Source organism: Calliphora vicina, chromosome 5 (assembly GCF_958450345.1).
Source record: "Calliphora vicina chromosome 5, idCalVici1.1, whole genome shotgun sequence".
NCBI lineage: Eukaryota > Metazoa > Arthropoda > Insecta > Diptera > Calliphoridae > Calliphora > Calliphora vicina.
In genome coordinates this window covers 9,816,342-9,840,745 of record NC_088784.1, presented here as the reverse complement: position 1 = coordinate 9,840,745, position 24,404 = coordinate 9,816,342, and positions in this window count along the sequence as shown.

The following is a 24,404-nucleotide window of genomic DNA, read 5'->3' as shown; positions in this document are numbered from 1 at the left end:
CTTCGTTTGAAGTGATCATTGGCCGCAAAAATCCAAGAATATGCTGCCGTAATATTCCATCATGACAACGCTCGGCCACATGTTGCAATACCTGTTAAAAAGTATTTAAAATGAAGTGGTTGGGATGTTTTGCATCACCCGCTTTATATTCCAGATCGTGCACCGTCCGACTACTATTTGTTTCGATCGATGCAGAACTGTCTCTCTGGGATACGATTCACTTTGTATTGGCTTGATTCGTTCTTGGCCTCAAAAGATGAGCAGTTCTTTTGGCTCGGAATGCATATGTTGCCAGAAAGATTGTAAAAGTTCATAGCTAACAATGTGCAAAATAAAAGCTAAAAATTTTGAAAAACTTCCCGTATCTTCATTTGAAAAAAAAAAAAATGTCTCTCCTTTTGGATAGCTCCTGACTATAGAAAATTTAGATAAGTAGTAGCACTAGAAGACCACAAAAAGTAACATTAATTTCCTATATATTACATTCTAACGCATTCTTCTTCATGTATTTATAATTTATGTATGTTTGAAGTTTATTATTATAAAATATAAAAAAAGTACTATGTATTAGAAAAAAAAGTACTCCACTTAAGGATTCTCATTCAGGGCCATATTTCTCAGATCATTCTTACAGAAAATTTAAAAAGTACCATTAGAAGTAAAAATATTAGTTGTCTCTTTTTTGGTACCATTAGCAAAAAAGTACCTCTTAGGTGGCTTAACCTAACCTTGAAGCATTCCAGCTAAATTTGAATTGGTAAGTTCAATAAATTAAAAATCTTTTCAAACACTTCAAAAAATGCCACGTTTTGGAGCCAAATTTCTATCTCAATTCACCTTCGTGAGTAGGGTATATATAAGTTTGTCATTCCGTTTGTAATTTCTACATTATTCATCTCCGACCCTATAAAGTATATATATTCTGGATCCTTATGGATAGCGGATTAGCCATGTCCGTCTGTCTGTCTGTCTGTCTGTTGAAATCAATTTTCTGAAGACCCCAGATATCTTCGGGATCCAAATCTTCAATAATTCTGTCAGGCATGCTTTCGATAAGTTTTCAATTTAAAATCAGCAAAATCGATCCATAAATAACGGAGATATGAGCAAATAACCGGGACAACCTTGATTTTTGACCTATTTTTGAACTATATCTGGATTACTAAGTCATTAATATAGACAATATGGATATCCAATGATAGATATTTCAAAGTCCATTGCAACGATGTATATAAGGCTATAGTAAGTTGGACCTACAGTGGGTCAAAATCGGGAAAATATTTTTTAATCCGAATTTTTTTGTCATCAAAAAATTTTTTTTGTCATACATTTTTTTCAAAAAAAAAAAAAATTTAAAAACTAAAAAAAAATTTGGAAAAAACTTTTTTAAAAACAAATTAAAAATCAATTTCAAAAAAAAAATTTTTTGAAAAACAATTAAAAAAAAATTAAATTTTGTTTACCTAAAAAAATTTATTTTAAAGTATAATTTGGTGAAGGGTATATAAGATTCGGCACAGCCGAATATAGCTCTCTTACTTGTTTTTGTATAAGATTTATTAAGTAGCATTTAAAGAACGAAAACGTACCAATAGGTCTCTTTTTTTTAATATGATTAGAAGCAAAAGGTACTAATTGTGTACCTTAGCCAGGATTCGTACTTTCAATAGCTAAATTTTGAGTTTAATAAGTTCAGTACCAATTTCTCTAACCCCTAGAATGCCCATCAAGCTAAAATTTTAAAAAAGCTATAAAAGCGTAAGCGTAAGTTTTTGATATGAATCAATCGACGAAAATCTGCATTCATTTGCTCAAGAATAAATATATTTTTAAAAAGTACCAAATTCTTTACTCGAATATTTTCATATACTACTTTGCACTTGTGTCTTACCAAAATATGCAAATTTTTAAACAAATTTCAATATCTTAATGGAAGTCCTTTAATAAAGTATTAATATGTCATGTATGAAAATATTTGATGATAAAAAAATTAAAAAAATGTATAAAGCTTCCGAATTTCCAAAAAGTACCAAATATATTTGTGGTATTTTTGAAAACTTAAAAATACTATTTAAATTGTATTTCTTTGTTTATTGATTTAAAAGATACAAAGGCTGCTAAAAAAGTACCAAATACAATTTTTACCCAGTTTCTCCTTCATAAAGATTGATTTTCCAAAAAGTACCAAATAACAGTTTTCTATTTTTTTTAAGGAATGAACATTTGATTTAAATTTATTTTGTAACTGCATTAGTTTAAAGATATATGGCTACTAAATTTACCCATTTTTAACATTTTCATTCTTAGTGGATCTATTTGAAGCCAGACATTAAAATTGCTTGTCTCTATATTCAGGTATTTCAAAATCAATCAGTATATATAGTGTAAATAATATATTCCAAACAATGTACAGTAAAGAGAATTGGAATAAGATTAGAAACAAATACATTTCATTTCCATAAAACCTTAACATAGTTCTCAGAATAGATGTAGATCGATATATTTTCCGTAAGCTTGTAGAAGAAATTTAAATTATATAAACTCCCTACAAAACAGTAAGATGTTTGCTAGGTGGTGGGAATATTTATGATCAACTGATATTTCTAACTTTCAGGCTAGTCTTTGACCTAGTTTATTATGCAGAATAAATAATTATTATGAGAAATATATATAAATGAAATGAATGTGACTTTAATTTTTAAAGGCTGGGTTTTTTTCTGTAAATTGACCACATAATTATAACACCCCATCTCCTTTCTTCATAACAACTCTTTTTAATGCCTTTTCCTTTACCAATTTTTCTCAATAATGTCACGTATTATCACAACTATATTACGGTCTATCAAAATAAATATGCTTTTGCTATTAATTACATTATAAATTCTATTTTGTATAAAAAACAAGAGAAAACATCAACAAAAAAAAACGAATTGCAAGAAAACCATAATAAACCGTAGTAGGATGTGTAATATAAAACCTTGTGGCCAGTTTAATTTAACCACACTTAAATAAACTAAGGTTAAAAAAAATAAATACTTGTTATTTCTGCTCATATGTAAAAAATGCAGTAGTTTTTTTACATTTCGTTTTTATTTTCAATTTAAGTTTGTTGTTTTTTTTCTGTTTTTTTTCGAAAACAATTAAAACCACACCCCTGGGGTATATCATATGATATGACGTTGATAAGTATGGCAATGGTATACCATGAACAAGAACACCACCACCGCCAACCAACACTTTACCACCTCATACTCGTACCAAAATAATAAAAAACCACAAAAAATAAAACGCATACAATTCATTAAACTGCAGTTTAAAAACTGAAAAACAACTAAATAAAAAATACACACACAATACACCGCACTTATCAATGGTAATGTAAATTAAATTACTTAGATATCAACATGAAATAAAAAAAAATAAAATAATTAAACAAAAAACTACGAAAAAAAACATAACATGGTACAACAAGAATTATATGGAGGTCTTCCCCTATTAAACACTTACGCTAGACAAATAATACAAGGAAATCGGTAATACAAGGCCAACAACGAATTAATGATTACCCTACACAAATGTAGGTTGTTACTGGATGTCTTCGAATTTAATTAAGATCCTTAGTTTTCATACTGAAAATTATGAATGTTATTAAAAATCAAAATTTCTATCAAAAGGTATCATCTGAAACTATCATTTTCTAAAGTTTTTTTTTTTTATAAAACTACGATTTTTTTGAATTAAGGTGTTTTGCTGAACTTTAAATATTTTTCTGATATTAATGATTTTTTCTTCTTCTGATATCTCGGCTATTTATGGATCAATTGGGCTCACTTCTTTCAAAATATATTCCACAAGGTATTTGTGGTAGATCATGTCTCCTGAAGTTTAAATTTGTTGCCTAGCTCAGACATTTATGGACTGATTTCCTTGATTGGATGAAAAAGCAGTAATTAAAATACCCCTTGTAAATTCAATTCAGTCGCGGATCCAGGGTGTTGAAAAAATTAAATTTAAAAAACGAAAAGTTTTAACTTTTATGACAAAACAATTTTTTATAAAATTCTATTTTAATTTAAAAATCTTTTTTTTGTTGGAAATTTATTAGTGAAAAAAATTTTATGACGACACAATTTTTTTGGTGGGAAAAATTCGGGTTAAAAAATATTTTTCCCGATTTTGACGCATTGTAGTTCCGACTTACTATAGCCTTATATACGCCGTTGCAAAGGTATTTGAAATATTTATCATTAGATATCCATATTGTCTATATTAATGACGTAGTAATCCAGATATAGATCCAAAATCGATGTTGTCTTTAGCAGATATGTATATTGATGTATGAATCAAGTATGTAAGTTATTTGGGCGCTGCGGAAAGTTGATTTCAATATACAGACGGACATGCCTATATCGAGTCCGCTATCTAAAACGATCCGGATTATATATACTTTGTGGGGTCGCAAATGAAACATGTAGAAATTACAAACGGAGTGGCAATTACATTTTTCATTTGCGACCCCACAAAGTATACATATATATTCAGGATCGTTATAGATATCGAAGTCGATATATCCATGTCCGTCTGTATGTTGAAATCAACTTTCCGTAGCCCCCAAATAACATACAAACATGATTCATACATCAATATATCGGGATTTTGTCCGGCTCGGTTGCTATTTAAAATCGACAAAATCGGCCCATAAATGGCTGAGCTTTTTGCCCCATTTTTATACCCTTCACCATGAGTGGCAAGGGTATATATAAGTTTGTCATTCAGTTTGTAATTTCAACATTTTTCATTTGCGACCCCACAAAGTATATATATTCTGAATCTTTATAGATAGCGGAGTCGATATAGTCATGTCCGTCTGTGTGTTGAAATCAACTTTCTGAAGCCCCCAAATAACTCACATACACGAATGATATATCAATATCTCCGAAATTCTTCCGGGTCGGTTGCTATTTAAAATCGGTCCGCAAATGGCTGAGATATAAGGAAAAACCCAGGACAACCTCGATTTTTGACCTATTTTTGACCCATATCTGGATTACTAAATCATTAATATAGACAATATGGTTATCTAATGATAGATATTTCAAAGACCTGTGCAACGACGTATGTATATAAGACCATAGTAAGTTGGACCTACAATGGGTCAAAATCGGAAAAAATATTTTTTAACCCGAATTTTTTTTTTCACCATAATTTTTTTTCACTAAATATTAAAAAAAAAAATTTAAAACTAAAAAAAATTTTTTTTTAAAAAAAAAAATTTTAAATTTAAAAAAAAATTTTAAAAAACAATTTCGAAAAAAACAACTGAAAAAAAATTAAATTTTGTTTACCTAAAAATATTTAAAATTTTTATTTTAAAGTATATTTTGGTGAAGGGTATATAAAATTCGGCACAGCCGAATATAGCTCTCTTACTTGTTTATCTTTATCTGGATTATTATGTCATTAATATAGAAAATATGGCTATCTAATGATAGATATTTAAAGTCCATTGCAACGATGTATGTATATAAGGCTATATAGTAAGTTGTATCTACAATGGGTCAAAATCGGGAAACATATTTTTAACACGAATTTTTTTATTCACCAAACATTTTTTTTTTATATATTCTATTTCTAAAAATTAAAAAAAGAAATTTTAAAAACAATTTAAAAAAAAAACAAGTAAGAGTGCTATATTCGGCTGTGCCGAATCTTATATACCCTTCACCAAATTATACTTCAAAATTTTAAATATTTTTAGGTAAACAAAATTTTATTTTTTTCCAGTTGTTTTTTTAATTTTTTGGAAATTTTTTTTTTTTTTTTAAATTTAAAATTTTTTTTTCCGATTTTGACCCATTGTAGGTCCAACTTACTATGGTCTTATATACGTCGTTGCAAATGTCTTTGAAATATCTATCATTAGATATCCATATTGTCTATACTAATGTCTTAGTAATCCAGATATAGGTCAAAAATCGAGGTTGTCTTCGTTTTTTACTCTTATCTCAGCCATTTGTGGACCGATTTTGCTGATTTTAAATAGCAAAATTCTCGAAAGCATGTCTGACAGAATTATTGAAGATTTGGATCCCGAAGATATCTGGGGTCTTCAGAAAACTGATTTCAACAGACAGAATATATATACTTTATAGGGTCGGAAATGAAAAATGTAGAAATCACTTATATATACCCTTCTCACGAAGGTGAAGGGTATAACAAGTAAGAGAGCTATATTCGGCTGTGCCGAGTCTTATTTACCCTTCACCAAATTATACTTCCAAATAAAAATTTGAAATATTTTTAGGAAAACAAAATTTTTTTTTAATTTTTTGGAAAAAAAATGTTTAATTGTTATTTAAATTTTTTTTTTTAAATTTAAATTTTTTTTTTTTGTTTTTTCAATTTCTTGTTTTTTTGGTGAAAACTAAAAGATTGTCCTGGTTTTTTTCCTCATATCTCAGCCATTTGTGGACCGATTTTGCTGATTTTAAATAGGAAACTTCTCGAAAGCATATCTGACAGATTGAATTATTGAAGATTAGGATCCCGAAGGGTCGTCAGAAAATTGATTTAAAAAAAAAAACAGACGGACAGACAGATGGACATGGCTTAATCGACTCAGCTATCCTTATAGATTCAAAATATATATACTTTATAGGGTCGGAAAATTATATTGTGGAAATTACGAACGGAATGACAAACTTACATATACCCTTCTCAAGAAGGCGAAGGGTATAAAAATAGAGTAACTGTCTTTCTTCAAATGGTACTATTTAGGTTTATTAAAATTTGTAAGGTTGATCTGCTTTAGCAAATATAAATTTTAAAATTATACATTTCTTTCACCCAACTTAACATAACAACTGTAGAGTATTTAAAACACACGCGTAAATGTATAGATGTATATCTCGCTTTACAAATTTAAAACACATAACTACTGTTTCTGTCTTTTTTTTACTATTTTTCAAACAATTTTTCAACTATAAATTAAAAGGGGTAATACTCGTAGTTTTATTTCTTAAGTATAAATTAATATCATGTATTTTAGTACAACATCTCTGGTACTTTTTATAATTTTTTTCGTTCAAACTTAAAAAAAAAAATATGTCAATGCTTGTCTTTAACATTTTCTTTTTGTCTATATACTTTTCCTACACTTTATTGCATTTAATTTTTGTGCAGCAATAGCAAATTAAAATTTTGTACTTTAAGTTTTGTTGTTTCTTTATCTAAAATCTTGTAATAAGAAAAGTTTTTTTTTTTTGACTTTTTTCTTTCTCCTTTCATTCTTACTTAAAAGTCTGTTAAAAGTTCTTTGCTTTTCGCTTTCAGTGGATATAAACACTATTTAATTTGTAGTTTGATGTACGATATTTAGCTTTTCTTATGTCTTTAGTCTAGTTTTAAAACTACAAAATTTTATTTGTTACAGAAAAAAGGCTTTAGAAAAAAAAACGAAAAGAAATAAAACAAAATTTTTAATTAAAAAGTTCTTCAACAAATTTAAGAGGATTTCTTTACAACTTGACTTTTTTTTCATTGTATTTGGCCAAAAAAATAAAACAAAATAAAAATTGCACAAATTATAGTGCATATACTGGTCTTTACATATAAAAACCTTTAAGTGAGAAGCACTACAGGTTAAAATATCACAGATTAAACAATTCATTTTTAAGGTTAAACTCATGTCAGAATTAAATGCACTTAAATTAAATGGTTTATATTGTTTTAAGAGTAGAAAACAAATTGTAAAAGATAAACAATAAAATAATTTTTGTAAGTGAATTAAGGTCTTAAGCTTAAGCTGATTTGTTAAAACCACACAGCTTAGGCTAAATAAGAATGAAGGAAAAGTCTAAAAAATAAATTTGAAGTGAAGGTAAATGAAATTACACAAAATATTGAAATAAACATAATTTAACAAGGCAGTCAAAATTTATGAAATTCTCGTGAAAGCAGCAGTAATTGAGCCTATTCGACAAAAATTTAAAAAATACAATTATGTTTCCATTCATTTTGGTAATAATTTCTCTCTGAAACAGGCATATTTCTGTACCTAATTTGGTGTCTCTGGTAAAAGCCGGGTGTTAGATGGTCTCTTTATCCTGAGGTAGCGTATCCAAGAGAAAGCGTTCTGCATCGATAGAAACAAATAGTAGTCGGACGGGGCACGGTATGGACTATAAAGCGGGTGAGACAAAACTTCCCAACTATTTCATTTTATATAGCTTTTAACAGGTATTACTACGCTTTCATTTCTGGCCGCATATTCTGGACGTTTTTCTCCAAATGCTCACTTTAAGCGAATTAGTTTCCCTGAGATGATATGGCCATATTTCAGCAGCTCATAATAGATACACTCATAAACAAATTAAGTAATCTGTACTTAAATCAATCCGGAGCGGTGTCAATAGTAGGGTAAGTACGGATTTTCTTAAACCGAGTACAAAATACTTGATTAAAGTACGGATTCATCAAGCCCAAAAATCTTAATTTTAGTTCTCCCTAAGTACGGCCGAGATTGAACTAATCTTAAAATGAGCTTGTTTCAAGAATTCTAAACTTGATTGAAGCACGAATTCGTACTTGATATAACCCAAAAATAGGATTGATTTAAGCTCGAATTCGTACTTGATGTAAGCCAAACTAAGATTGATTTAAGAAAAACACATTATTTTTTAATTTTAATAAATTTTATTTTGTTTTAAAAATTTAATATTTAATATGAGATAAAAACAAGTTAGAGTGCTATAATCGGCTGTGCCGAATCTTATATATCCTTCACCAAATTATACTTCAAAATATTTTTAGGTAAACAAAATTTAATTTTTTTTCCAGTTGTTTTTTTTAATTTTTTGGAAAAAATTTTTTTCGATTGTTGTTTTAATTTTTTTTTTTAAATTTTAAAATTTTTTTTTTTAAATTTTAAAAAATTTTTTTTGTTTTTTTTTAAATTTTTTTTTTGTGAAAAAAAAAATTCGGTTTAAATTTTTTTTTCCGATTTTGACCCATTGTAGGTCCAACTTACTATGGTCTTATATACGTCGTTGCAAATGTCTTTGAAATATCTATTTTAGGTATCCATATTGTCTATATTAATGTCTTAGTAATCCAGATATAGGTCAAAAATAGGTCAAAAATCGAGGTTGTCTTGGTTTTTTCCTCATATCTCAGCCATTTGTGTACCGATTTTGCTGACTTTAAATAGCAAAATTCTCGAAAGCATGTCTGACAGAATTATGGAAGATTTGGATCCCGAAGATATCTGCATTTCTGCAACATACCCCTAAAATAAGTGTAAAAATATTATATATGCAATTTATTTCCTTATTATAGATTGGCAATAAAGTATTCTAACGGTTTAGAAGCTAATAAGCTTTCTATATGAAAACAATTGGGTATTTATTTCATTCAAATGACGTAGCTGTACAAATCTGTCTTGCACTTTTCGAATTCATTTGCGAAAAATTATTTATTGAAGAAATATTGATATTTGGTTAATGAAATTTGTGTGAGTGAAAGTTAAGAAGGTGTATTTCAATAATCATTTATTTTATTTTTTCGCAAAACCAATTTGGTTATGTTTTGTAATGATTTTGGTTTGTTGCATATATGCAACATTGCGTGTTGAGATGTATCAGTATTAAAATAAGTCGTAGATTTCATAATTTAACTGATACGGACCTGGAAAATATGCTAGCAAAATGGAAAGATAGTGAAAATGTCCTAGACTTTTCTGTTGACGATGATGCTGTTGATTCAACGTAGAGGCGAATGATGATGAAAGCTCTGATGAGGAATAAGATGTATTACCTGAATTCAAAAATGAACTTGAGCCCAATAACAATCTATCAAATGTGCACGATCACTCAGAGCAAAGGATTTAGGTTCTGTTACCGCCCCTCCCAGTAATACCACTGCAGCATCTCCAATGTTGTCTATCCATTTGCTTAGGAACATGGAAAACTAAAAGCCTAAGGTTGAATGATGGCCAACCACGTTTCCATGGATCTGATATATAACCTCCAAAAATACTTCGCTTAGAAATGGGGTATTTCCTATTTGCTTACTGAGAACATTATCAACCTCACTAATTTATACTATATTCAGAAAGATGTCACGAGCGACAATGTAGTCGAAACGATTTAAATCACTTAAGCAGTTACTTCACTTTACGATGATTATGAACGATTGTATAAAATTCGGCCATTGATTTGTTCCATTTGAAGTGCAGTTATCTGTAGATCAACAAATGTGTTCAACAAAAGCTTGCAGTGTGTTGAAACAGTTTTTACCGGATAAACCTCATAAATGGGGATTAAAACTACCAATATGGGTACTGGCTAGTTTGGGACGATAAACGAATGCGGATTAAGCGTGTGTAACAACAAACCAAACAACTGCTTTATTTTTATATACTTTCATATACTTTAAGTTCAACTTTAATTATTTAGAACTATTGGTGCAATGTTGCATTTCTGCAACATATAATTTTTTTAAAAAAATAGTAACTTAATTTTTGACAAAATTTGCTGATTAATTTTTCTATAAAAAAATAGCCTATTTATCACCTAATAACTACAAAACTAACAAAATTTGAGTTCTTGAACCATAAAGGGTTAAAACTCGTTTGCCAATATAAGATGACTATCCTCTTCAATTAGCCAGTTGTCATCTTTGGATTGGACATAAATTGTGTCGTCATCGATGCCAAACTATAGAATAAGTTTAAGATTTGTTAAATTATATTTCCGAAAATCAGTATTATTAAATGCTTATTTGAATTTTTTCCACCTGAATTTTTTCCAAAAACAAAAGACCGAAAACAATACAGAACAACACGGAACGCACAAAACAGACTGATGCAAATTGCTTGTTTATTCATGTAACTAACCGACAGCGCGAGTAGAAAATTACTTTGAGAACAGCTCAGAGAGTAAATTTTATACCACTCTTTATACCCTACACCACCATAGTGGGGAGGATATTATGCATCTGTGCAGATGATTGCAGCGCCCCAAAATATTAGTCTAACACCCACCTTATAGTATACCGATCGACTTTTAATCACTTTCTGAGTCGATTAAACGATATCCGTCCGACCGTCCATTTGGTTGGCTGGCTGGTTGTCTGTCCATGTAAACCTTGTGCGCAGAGTACAGGTCGCAATTTTGAAGATATTTCGATCAAATTTTGTACATATTATTTTTTCGGCCCAAGGACCAAGCCTATTGAAACTGGCTGAAATCGGTCCTTTATTTCACCTAGCCCCCATACAAATCTCCTTCCGAAATTGGACTTTATCGGTCATAAATGTTTAATTTATAAATGTATCTCCACAAATTGCGCTCCAAATAAGTTTTATATATACAAAAGTTACGATCGGTCCATAATTAGTCATAGCTCCCATATAGACCCGTTTCCGAAAATCACTTTAACGTGCATAAATCGCTTAGAAATGTTGGTATACTCACAAAATTCAACATAGTAAACTTTCATATAGACATAAATCACACGACCTAATTTCATGGTGATCGGTCCATAATTGGTCATAGACCCCATATAAGGCCCACTTCCGAAAATCACTCAGAAATATAAATTATTGAAATTTTAAAAGAAAAATGTTTTTGCTCTTTTACTTAGTGTAGGGTATTATATGGTCGGGCTTGACCGACCATACTTTCTTACTTGTTTTATATTATGGAGTGATATAAGATTTGTTTTGCTCCCACCAACTACAGACATTGAGCTTTGAATATTTGGGTTTGGTTTCGATTAGTCTGGTTGTTCGGGCTTCATATATGATCTCTTACGCTTCGGGTTATCGTAATGGATCCATTTTGCATCGAAAATAATGATCCGGTGCAAAAATAATTTTCTTTTATAGCTCTTGTTGAGTTTGACAACAATTCGCATGCCTCCATTGGGTCTTCAAATGTGTATTTGAAAGGAGGGTAATCTGTGAAGCCATAGTTGGGACTCGTAGATTATGAATCACTTAGTCATCAATTTACTATTTTAAATAAGCTTAAACCCCCATTTTCATAATCAATTTTTTTCAGTCTTGTATTTAAATTTTATTTTAAAAACCTTTCTAAAATTGATTATGAATAAGGCTTAAATTCTTTAAAGCACTTTTGATATTCTGCTACCTATTTCGATTTATTGTTTAACTAATGACTACCGCCTGTCTATAATTTGCCAATTTACAATATACATAGATTGTTCTGCTCCTCCCCCATCTAATATACAATCTATATTAAACATTTTTAAATAAACTAATTTCTTACAAAATAAAATCTCTACTAAATCATCCTACTTAACATAATCCTCTTGTCGAGTTATTAAAAATTTATTAATATTATACAAGAAAAGAAACAAAAAAAAATTTATAGACATTTTGTGGTTTATAAAACCACTAATAAACACAAAATTGAAAACAAGCAGCCAAGAAACTGGAAGTAGATATACAAAGAAAAATAAAATTAAATATATTTTTTTAATATTGTATAAAAAAAATCTAAAACCAGCCAAGATCTGCTAAAAAAAAACATAAAAAATAAAATAATAATGGTTTTGAGATTATAACTAAAACAAAGAATAATTTTCAATATAGCCACATACATGGCTTTATATATGTAGAAGTATATTAAACCATAAAAAAATGATTTATTAGTTTATAGTTTGAAGGTATAAATTACAATTTTGGTGATGTTTTTGACAGCCACACTTAAAGATACATCACTTTAAATCTAACAGCTACCTAACATATGATTTAGTAGAAAAACTTTTAAAAAATTACAATATTTGAAAATGTTAATACTTTATGATAAAATATGCAAACAGTGGTGATTTCTTTTTTAATGGTTTATATTTGAAATTTTAATTAGAAATTTTAAATTTTGTTTCCCTTAATTTCTTTAATCTATTGGCCATAAATTATTCATATTTATTTTAGTTTAAAATGCAAATAAAATTCTTTTTTAATTCTCGAATGACAGATTTATTAGGTGCAGTTTTACACACTTTAGTTTCTTATTGTTTTTTTTTTTCATTTTCTTTTGCATTTTAAATAAGAATCATGACAATATTATGAATTCTTTAAATGCTAATAAAACTCTGTGCCTTATTGTTGTTAAGTTCAGAGGTTAAATTTAATAAAACTCGTTGAATTCTTTAAACAAAATGCATAATATTTGTGTGTGCATTATATGCACAGACAAATGAATACTTTCAGATACATATACATATAAATACATTCAATAAATACATTACAACAATGAAAACGAACTGGATGGATGCTTACAAACAACAACAACAAAAACATAAATAAACAATATACAGAGCACAACAAAAAAGAAGGCCACATGATTTGTCAACATGTATCTAAAGATATATCATTGAGTTACTCAAATCTTTTGAAATTTCAAAATTTCAGATTAAAGGACCAATATATCAATATCAATCTGCCATAATGTTGCTATTTGAGATGACATATACTTTCATACAGCCTTAAGAAATTAAAACTTTCCTACTATTCATATTTTTACACAAAAATCTATATTCAAATGCTCACAGATAATATATGGATATGTTACACAGATCTGTCAGATATACATTTCAAATTATAGCTTTAGGTATATCGGTGAAAAATCGTTAATTTCAAAAGAATTTCAAAAGGAGAGAAAAACTGTTTTTTAATAGAAGAAATAAACGATTCGAGTTTAAAATAAAAACATTTTTTTGAGAAAATTTTTTTTTTTTAAAAAATTAAAATTTTTAATATTAGTTTTTTAAATTTATTAGTGAACAAAAATTCATGACAAAAAAATTTGTTTGTTACAAAAAATCCGGGTTAAAAAATATTTTTATCGATTTTGCCCTATGTACATCGTTACAATAGACTTTGAAATATATATCATTAGATATCCATATTGTTTATATTAATGACTTAGTAATCCAGATATTTATAAAAAATTCGCCAAAAATCGAGGTTGTCCCGGTTTTTAATTATATCTCAGCCATTTGTGGGCCGATTTTCTCGATCTCGACCGAGCCGGTAGAATTCCCGATTTGTTGATGTATCAATCATGTTCGTAAGTTATTTGGGGGCTACGGAAAGTTGCTTTCAACATACATAACGTAGAGACTGGCATGGCAATATCGACGCCGATATCTATAACTATCCAGAATATATGAATATACTTTGTGGGGTCGCAAATGAGAAATGGACAATCTCGATTATTATGTATATCGTGATTACTAAGTCATTAATATAGATATCTAATGATATATATTTGAAATATCTTTGCGACGGACCCAATGTAGGTCATAATCGGTAAAAATATTTCTTAATCCAATTTTTTTTTTACCAAAAAAAAATTTTTTTTCATAAAATTGTTTTTTAAATTTTTAAAAAAATTAAAAAATAAATTTTGAAAAAAAAACTCACTAACAAATTAAAAAATTAAAAAAAATGTTGAACATTTTTTTTTAAATTTTGGTAAAAAAAAATTGGTTAAAAAAATGAGGTAGTCCGGGATTATTGTTTATTTCTCAGCCGATTTTTTCGATATTAAATAGCAACTGAGTTGGAAGATAGCGGTTATATTAACAAAAGTTATTTTTGATTTCAACAGACAGACTATATGTAACAAATCAGAATATATAAAGGGTCTTCTAATAGGATCTTTGACAGTTAATAGCGGACATTGGTCTATATTTCTTGGAGATCGACGTTGGCCAGGCCATAACCGTCAACGGCGAGCGCTATAGATCGATGATTACCAATTTCTTTTGTCCTGAATTGAAATAATTGAGTTTATTTAATTTTTGTAAGTTTATTAATAATTCAAAATTACTTTTATCTGTAAAATACCGTTACCGAAATAACTTACGGTGTTATCGTTGGCCAAATAATCCAAATTAATTACCATTACCTTTGAACCGTTTCGAACTGGTAGCCAACCCTGTTTAACGATACAGTTTATGTATTTTTAGGTTTTTTTTATACTAAAAAATGGCTTTTATTAATCATCATTTAAACATTCTGATTATTAATATACTGATTAATAAATTAATCGATTTATCAACATTTCTGATTAACCAAAACTATGATTAATCAATTAATTTGAATTTTGATTTTTCAAATTTGAAAATATTTGTTCAGAAAAATATATTCAAATAAAAAACAACAAAAACTAAACAAAAATCATCCAATGTCCCAGAAATTCAAGCACTTGAACATTTTGTTGAAATTTGACTTGAATGCAAATGAAATTATGTTTAAAACCTGAAAAAATTTAATATTTTTCAAACCAAAAACATATGGCTTGAATGTATGTTTCCTTTTTACTAAAGAATGCTATTGAAATAAAGACTAGTACGTACAACTGTAATTCAATTGCTTCATAATAATTCAAGACTTGAATTACACTTGCTTTCACTAATTTTTAGTTTAATTTAAAATTTGTTTTAGTAAATAACGAAAAACAAAAGTAAAAAAACAATTTTACTAAAATTGGTTTGCGCTAATTTTTTTTTAACTGAAACATAACTTTTTACTGAAGAAATTATATTACTGAACTCGTTTTTATACCCTTCAACTTCGTGGGGAGGGTATATATAAGTTTGTCATTCCGTTTGTAAATTCTACATTTTTCATTTCCGACCCTATAAAGTATATATATTCTGGATCCTTATAGATAGCGGAGTCGATTAAGCCATGTCCGTCTACCTGTCTGTCTGTCTGTTGAAATCAATTTCTGAAGACCCCAGATATCTTCGGGATCCAAATCTTCAAAAATTCTGTCAGACATGCTTTCGAGAAGTTTGCTATTTAAAATCAGCAAAATCGGTCCATAAATAACGGAGATATGAGCAAAAAACCGGGACAACCTCGATTTTTGACCTATTTTTGATCTATATCTGGATTACTAATTCATTAATATAGACAATATGGATATCTAATGATAGATATTTCAAAGTCCATTGCAACGATGTAGATAAGGCTATAGTAAGTTGGACCTACAATGGGTCAAAATCGGGAAAAATATTTTTTAACCCGAATTTTTTTTTCATCATAAATTTTTTTGGAAAAACTTTTAAAAAAATTTAAAAAAAAAATTTTTAAAAACAATTTAAAAAAAACTAAAATTTTGTTTACCTAAAAATATTTAAACAAATTTATTTTAAAGTATAATTTGGTGAAGGGTATATAAGATTCGACACAGCCGAATATAGCTCTCTTACTTGTTTATTAAAGGTTCGATTTTTGGTGAAAATTCAGTTTTTTAATTTGATGGAAACTGGGTCTTGCTGAAAAAATAGTTTATATAAACTCGGTATATTTTGATAAGTAAATTTTCTAGTAAAAACCGAGTCTTTTTTATAAACCAAACCCGATTTTTAGAAAAAAACTTATTTTTTTATAAACCGCTTTGGCAGATTTTTCAGCGACATATTCTAGAAGATGTTTCAGATTTGTTACCATTTCACTTTCCTTTGTTAATCAACCCTTTATGGAAATTTGAATTTTCTAATTTTTGTTTTTGATATTGAGGTATCATACAGATGTTTGTATACAAACGGGATACTACAATATAAATTTTCCAATTTCTGTTAATTACCTCCAATTTTTTTCTAGGTGAATGGGGGTTCTGGATAGTTTTCCAGATGTGTGTGTAAAACATACCGAAATTGATAAGATTCACAGAGAATAAGAAAAAAGTTATGAACCATAATGTGAGACAACCTCCTGAAATAGTTGATATTTTAAATTTATACATTGATATTGCCGCTTAGCTTGTTGTTGTAATGTGTAACTAGTTCAATGTCTATAAGAAAATATATTATTGTTGTATTTATACCAAGCAGCAATTACATGTGTGTATGGTCATCAATGTTGAAAGCAGTATAATTCTAATTTTAAGTAGTTAGCATTTAAGTAGCAATCGTTAATGTTAAATTGTATTTATTTAAAGTATTTAACTAAATCTTTTTTTTTTAATAAATCACAATTGTTCTCATTCTCTGTCACCCGGTGTATATGAAGTGCATTTGAAATAAGGTGTGTGCGTGGGTTCTTTACTTAAAGCGGCTTTATAAGAATAAAAAGAATTTTTCAGTCTTTTTTTTCATCTTATTTTTGTATGATATTTAAAAGCTTTCTTTTTTTTATTTTGCATTTAATTCTTTTTGTTATATTTTCGACAACAACAAAACAAACCAAAAATAATAATAATAATTCATTGTGTGTAGGCTTTATAAAAACGTGACAAAAAGTTGATTTTTCTCATATGCATCCAATCCATCTTCAACATTTATTGTCAACATACAAACAAATCGAAAAAAATCTGATTTTTTTTTATATTCTATACATCCTCCCCGATATGAGTATGAAGTTTGCTTTTTTTCCGTTATGAGTTTATAAAGAATCAGTTTATTATATTTTTATGTGATTTTTGTGTTTAAAAAAAATATTTATACAAAAAAATTTTGTTCAGTTGCCTTTAAAAATTGTCAGAGATATATAAATAAAAACACTTAAACAAAGTATTTTTTTTTTATTTTTTCATTCAGTAATAAAAAATCTATAATATAATTGCAAAATATTTATTTATTTATTTGTTTCTGTTTTTTTTTAAGACTCTTGAAAAGCAGCAGACATTTTTTTTGGGCAATTTTTCCATATTTTTGTGGGCAATATAGAAAAAGTTTTATTTTATTTGTCATCAAAAGTATACAGTTTTTGTTGTTTTGTATATTCTATTATCAATTTTCATTTATATATTTATTTAAAGTATGTTTTTATATATTTTATTTGGCTTTATTAAATGTTATTTAAAATAAAAGTGCTTTAAATATAACAAAGATACGTGTGACTGGTATTTGATGATAATTTATATGAAAAATGTCTGTAATATTTATCAATGACTAATATTTTGAAATCGCAAACAGATTATATTAACAAATTGCAACCCATCAGTTAGATATTCTAATTTAATACATACATATCAAGTTAATTGAGTTGATTAAATCAATCTCAAGTAATAAAACTGTGTCAAACACATTGTATATGTACATAAGTTGCATGTAGTGTCCGGCATAAAGAGAGTAGTTACATTAGTGTGTTTTCACCAAGGTACTGTAGTGTTACCGCTACATTCTCACGTCTAGTTCTATGACCCGAATTCGCTCAGCCAAAGGCTATTAACTCAGCAACTACTGCTGCCACAAAAACCGTTACCCTAAAAATATCCTTTCAGTTCAAAAATCGTTACCACTAATGCTACCGTTACTTCTAAATACTGCTACAAGAAATACAATATTTTGATTTTAATAATTCATTTTATTGAAATCTCAGAATGTTAATTTACTTACTAGCGAAACGATTTTCAAATATGTAGGTCCATTAAACTCTTGTTAAAAGAAAAAATCGTTGGGCTTTTTGCTGACGCTACTAATATATATTTATTTTTCATTATTTTTTTTTTATACGTTCATAGTTCTTACCATTTTAGCATCTCCCTTTTTCAATTATAATCGATTTTGTTGCCATTGTTTTATTTATAATCATACAAACAAAATTAAATACCCCTAATCGATCTAATCAATCAATTAACAAATACATCACATAAGTCGAGTTGGTATTTTAATTAATTTGGTTTTAAACAAAATGTATTGATTAAAATGGATGGTAAAAAATATATTAAAAAAATTAATTTTTTTTTTCTGCCTTTTAAAACATTAGTGGTATTCACAATAGAGAGTAACAGCAAAATAATATGGAATACTTTGTTGGAGTCATCTAACATACATATGGACAATTCCATGTCATCGTACGTGACATTTGTATGCCTATAGAGTGTTCCATTCTGAGGGTACTCCATTTTAAAAAAATAATAAGTTAATTGGAATAAAGAGCCCAAATTTTAACAATTTACCTATTATGGGTTAGCAATCAGCTAATTTACTTTCTGGTCATAAATTTGATAAAATTATTTCTTAATAATAAATTTTGTAACCAATTTTCCAATATTTAATTTCAGATAAGTTATAGAACAAAATACAAATTAGAATTTATATCGAAATTGACCCTTTAAATCTCAAAATATTTTTGGAATTTATTATAAATTTTTAGAGAATTATTTCAACTTCCCTTAACGAAGATATTTGCAAAAAGTTAAATATTGCGGGATTTATAATAGATGGTTTTATCACTTAGTTATTGAACATTATAGTGTAAACCAATGCTTCGAAAATGTCAAATTTTGTACCAACTAATTGTCATATGCGAAAAGTTTTTCTTTACTTCTTTAATGTGCCCCTGATGCACACCGATTGCTCACCAGAGCTTATGGTGAATGTGTTTCGTCGGTTCAGAAGTGGTGTTTTTGACACGGAAGACAAAGATCGCCCAGACCAGCCAAAAAAGAGCAAGAATTGCAGGCATCCATGAAGATTGTTGTAAAACTCAACAAGAGCTTGCAAAATCATTGGGACAGACAGCAACTTGAAAACATTTGTAGTATTCATCCAAAAGCAAGTAAATTGGGTACCATACAAATTGAAGACGAGAGACCTTGAAAAACGATTTTGCATGTAAGAAATGAGGTTTAAATACTACAAAAGAAAATAATTTTTGAACCGAATAATTACATGCGATAAAAAGTCGATCCTTTACAATAACCCGAAGCGTAAGAGATCGTATGTGAAGTGCTAAGTCAATTAACTGAATTTGGTGGGAGAAAAATGGTCCTATATATTATGAGCTGCTGAAATCTGACCAGACCATCACAGGGAAACTGTACCGGTCACAACTGATTCGTTTGTAGCGAAAACTGCCAGACATAAAATATTGTAATACCTGCAAAAACTGTTGGTTGGGAAGTTTTATATATAGTCCAGACAGTGCACCTTCCGACTACTATTTATTTCGATCGATGTATTACGCTCTTTTTGGGATACGCTTCCCTTTCGAACATAGTATTCGATATTGACATGTTTCAGTTCTCTTAATCTCTCAGTATCGTAATCCATATGTTGAAAGATGGGTCATAGCTCACAATGGCAAATACCTTAAACAAATTTATAATATAAAAATGAAAATATTTCAAAACAGAAGCTAAAAATTTAAAAAAGATTGACACCCTGTATTTTATCTTGTATTCTAAAAGGTTAGAAACAAATGTAATTTCTTTAAAGCCTATGTCTTCTTCTACGATTCGTTTATACATTATTTTAGAAAATTCCCATTACACATTACCACGATAGACCTATGTGTTGGAGTGTATAAAAAGAGCTTTAAAAATAAGCTGCGCACAGTGGTATATAAAAAAAGAGGGAAATAAATCTGGAACTTCCAAACGGTTTGTCCGGTTTGAAGGAAATTTCACATTGGAAAAGAGGAAGTGTTTCTGAGTATAGGTTTTCAATTTGGATCTCATAGGCTCGCCATTGGTTCTTCGTTTAATAAAAAAATACATATATAATCTCCTCATCGTAGGTATCAATTATATTTTATAGCTTAGGATATATTAATATTTGAACATTAAATTTTCAAAATTTTTACCCACCCTACTTCAGTTTTGATATTTCTCGATGTTCTCCACTTTATTGAACTAACAATAAATGTATGTGTCAAATAAAGAAAAAAAAATTTTAAAAATAATGACTGAGTCCAAAGCTATTTGCATTTGAAATAAGAAAATGCGATTTTGCGCTAGTTCTTTGAAAAAAAAAATTATTTTTTTCATTCTTAAGTTATTTAAAAAATGTCTAAGAAGATAAATAAGGAATTTATAGTTTTTGAAAAGCTACCTTTACGTCAAATATTTTATATGAAAACAAATTTGAACATTTTTGATACCGAGGGGAACAGGTCCACCCAAATTTTCTATGTAAAATTCAAATTTAGGGCAAAAATTCTCAAATTGCACAGTCGATATAGTAACCCATTTTAGAGGGCCCAATATGTTCTTAATTATTATGTAAAGGGTTCCGATAACCCTGCCCCTGGTATGGATATTATAGCCAAAAAACTAAAAAATCCCATTTTTTGATTTTTCAATACTTTTTTGGGAATTGTGTCTATACAACTGTATAATTTCATTAAAAAACTTTTATAAATAAAAATTAAATTTTAATTTGAAAAATGTGTATCTTAGCTAGAACTCAAAAAAGCATATATTGTCATATCTTTCAAAAAGTATTCCATGAATACTTCGTTTCAAATCTTCATTATACGTTTTGAAAATATTTTGGTAAAACATCCAGAAAGAACTTGTTAATGACTGGGAACTAATGAAAATAATACATACCATCTGGATTAATTCGAAGTAGTGGAATAAAGAATTCTTATTTCTTAATAATTTATTTTTTATTGATAAATGCTTCAGCGAGTCCATACGATCAATAAGTTATTAAAGGCATTACTTTTACATAGTTATAGTAACATAAAAGTAATGTCTTATTTATAAGCGTTTGTGGTAAGTACTTGCCTACAATTACCTCAATGAGCTAAAATAATGAGTTAATTCATTCAGTAAACGAACAAAAAATAAAAACACAAAAATTTATTTTTTTCATATTTTTTAAAATATTTATTTTTCTCTTTTTAGTATTATCATTTCTTTTCCTTATAGATAAATTTCTGTTTAAACCAAAATAAAACTTAAAAATTAATATAAAAAAAATATATAATATTTTTATAAAATGAAGAAAAAAAAATATGAGAAGATTACAAATAATAACTAATTAATAATAAATAAAAATAATAGTTTTAATTTTATAAAATTTACAATGTGGTTTTTGTTTAAATTTAATAATTTTCATTTTTATATATATGTTTTTGTTATTTTTTTTTATAAAAAAGTCAGTAGAGGAAGTTTGTTTGTAGAATTTTTTTGTTTAAATATTATTATTTTTTTAAATATAATACACATTTACAAATTAATTTATTTTCAGTTTTTTTTAGAATGATGTTGTTATAAGGATTAAATGAGAAAAGTTTTTGAGGGGGGTTTTAGGTTAAATATGATGAATATAAATTGTTTATGTGGCTGATAAAATGAAAGAGTTATGAAGAAAAATGAAAAATAGTGATTTTACACTGACAAAAATCAATTCGGTAGCTACAATTAAATAGAGAATGAAAGATCTGATATTCATTCATGAACATTAGTTGTGTCAACCAAATTTGTTTAGTTTTTGTGTTAGTGTTATTTTTTAAGCGGTAGTTTTTTTTTCTAAACTGTTTACATTTGTATACAAAGTTTGAGGTAAACAATTTTTTTTATTATTTTTTTTGTTTTTATTATAGAGTAGTTTTTTTTACACTTTATTTAAGGGGTTTAGAAAGAAAATAAATGCAGGCATTTTGTTTTGTTTTTTTTATATTAGAGAATTACTTCTTTTATATACTGGGAGTATGTTGTATTTTTTTTTTTTATAAATATTGTTTTTATTTGTTCTTTATATATATTAATTAGTTTAATACTTAGGCAGTAGTTCGACAAAAAAATTTTACATTTTTTTCCAATATGTATATATGACAGTGTTTTATTTTTAAATTTTTTTTTTAATAGTTGTTGTTGTTTTTCTGTTTATAGGGTTTTATAAATAATTAAATTAAAAAAAATATTTACAATATACTTGTTAATTTTCGTGTTTTTTTAAATGTTTATAATGTGAGTGTTGTATGTATTTTATATATAGTTTTAATAGTCTTTGTATTTTTGTGTTATTTAGTGTTTAATGCAGTTTTTTCTTTTACTGCATTTATATATGTTGTGTGGAAAAAATATATATATTTGTAGTATATACTATGTATCTATATATAAGTAAGATAATACATACATTATTTTACGTTTTTTTTCTTTTCTTTATTATTATAAATTTACATATCCTAAATTCTAGTCACTGGGGTTAAGTAGTGTTTGTCTCTCTTTAGTTGCAGCTGTGTGTTTAAATTTAAAGCAGCCCGTATAATTTGTATGAGATTTCTTTTATGTTTTTTTTTTCATTTTCAATTTTCATTTTGTCATAAAATGGAAAGGAAAATGTAAATAGAGATATGTATGTAAAGGGTTTGAAGTGGTGAGGTTTTGTTTAAAGAGTGCAATATTAAAAGTGATTTTTTTACAAAATTGTTTGTAAATTTTTGTTAAAAGTTCTGGAAATACTAATAAAACCTGTAGACTTGCTTATTTTTTTATACCAACCCAAAGAAAAATAAAGTTGTAAATGTTTACTGTAACCATTTCAACATTTTTACATGTTTTTTTAACAATATTATTGTCACAGTAATTATTTATATGATTGGTTACCACAATAATAATATGGTTGAGATTCGCTTGATATATGATTGTAGTAAATAAATATATGTTTATGGTAATCATGTTCATGATGAATAATTATATCATAATATGTTGTTCCTTGATTATGATATTCATAAGCCGAGAACAACATAATATGGTCAATCCTTCATCATAAAAATGGTTGTCATAAAAATATTCATATCTACTGCAATCATATATGATTGCTACAACTGTGAGAATCGTAACTTTACCATATTATGGTTACCGCAATCATATACATAAATAATTGTGGTCAATATTATTAAAAAAAAACTTTTAAAAATGTTGAAATGGTTACAGTAAACATTTCTCATGTCGTCAAATGTTTTGACAATATTTATACTGAATTAATGGGAGAAATTCATTACAGTTTTGTTAAGCCATTATAGAGCTGAAGATCATCAACTTAATATTGCGAAATTATTGATATTTACTAATAGTTGATTGAAATAAACTCTATTGAAAGAATTAGTTAGAAAATGTTTGTCTAAAACTCAAGTTTAATCAATAGAACGAAGTGAAACTTTCTATACAAATTTTCATTAAAAACTGCTTTTATCCGAAATAAAAGGTTATATAAAAACATTTTTTTATATATTACTTATCATAAGTATTAAGAACTTTCAATATTTTATAAAATTTTTCTAACACAAAATGTTACCATTTATTAAAAGTTACCCACACCCCTGGAACAAAAACTATTACCACTTATGCAATTTTCTTTTAAGCAGCTTCTAAATATTCTTAAACTATAGCTTGATTCCACTTTAACACTTTTAATAAAAAAAATACAAAAATTATTTCATTAACACAAACGAACTTCAAAAACAAGAAAAAGAAAAGCTGCTTATAAAGTGCTGCCTTTCTATTCCTTAGATAAAATTGAGGGTGAAACTTGTAGCATATTTTCGGGGTTTTAGGGCAACATTATTTGAAACGAACACCTTACGTTTACCAAACTAATTGTTTTTTGTCAGAAAATAATAGAAAGAAGGGTAAAGGCAGAATAAAGACATCATTTATGCCAGAAAAGAAAACCTCATAAAT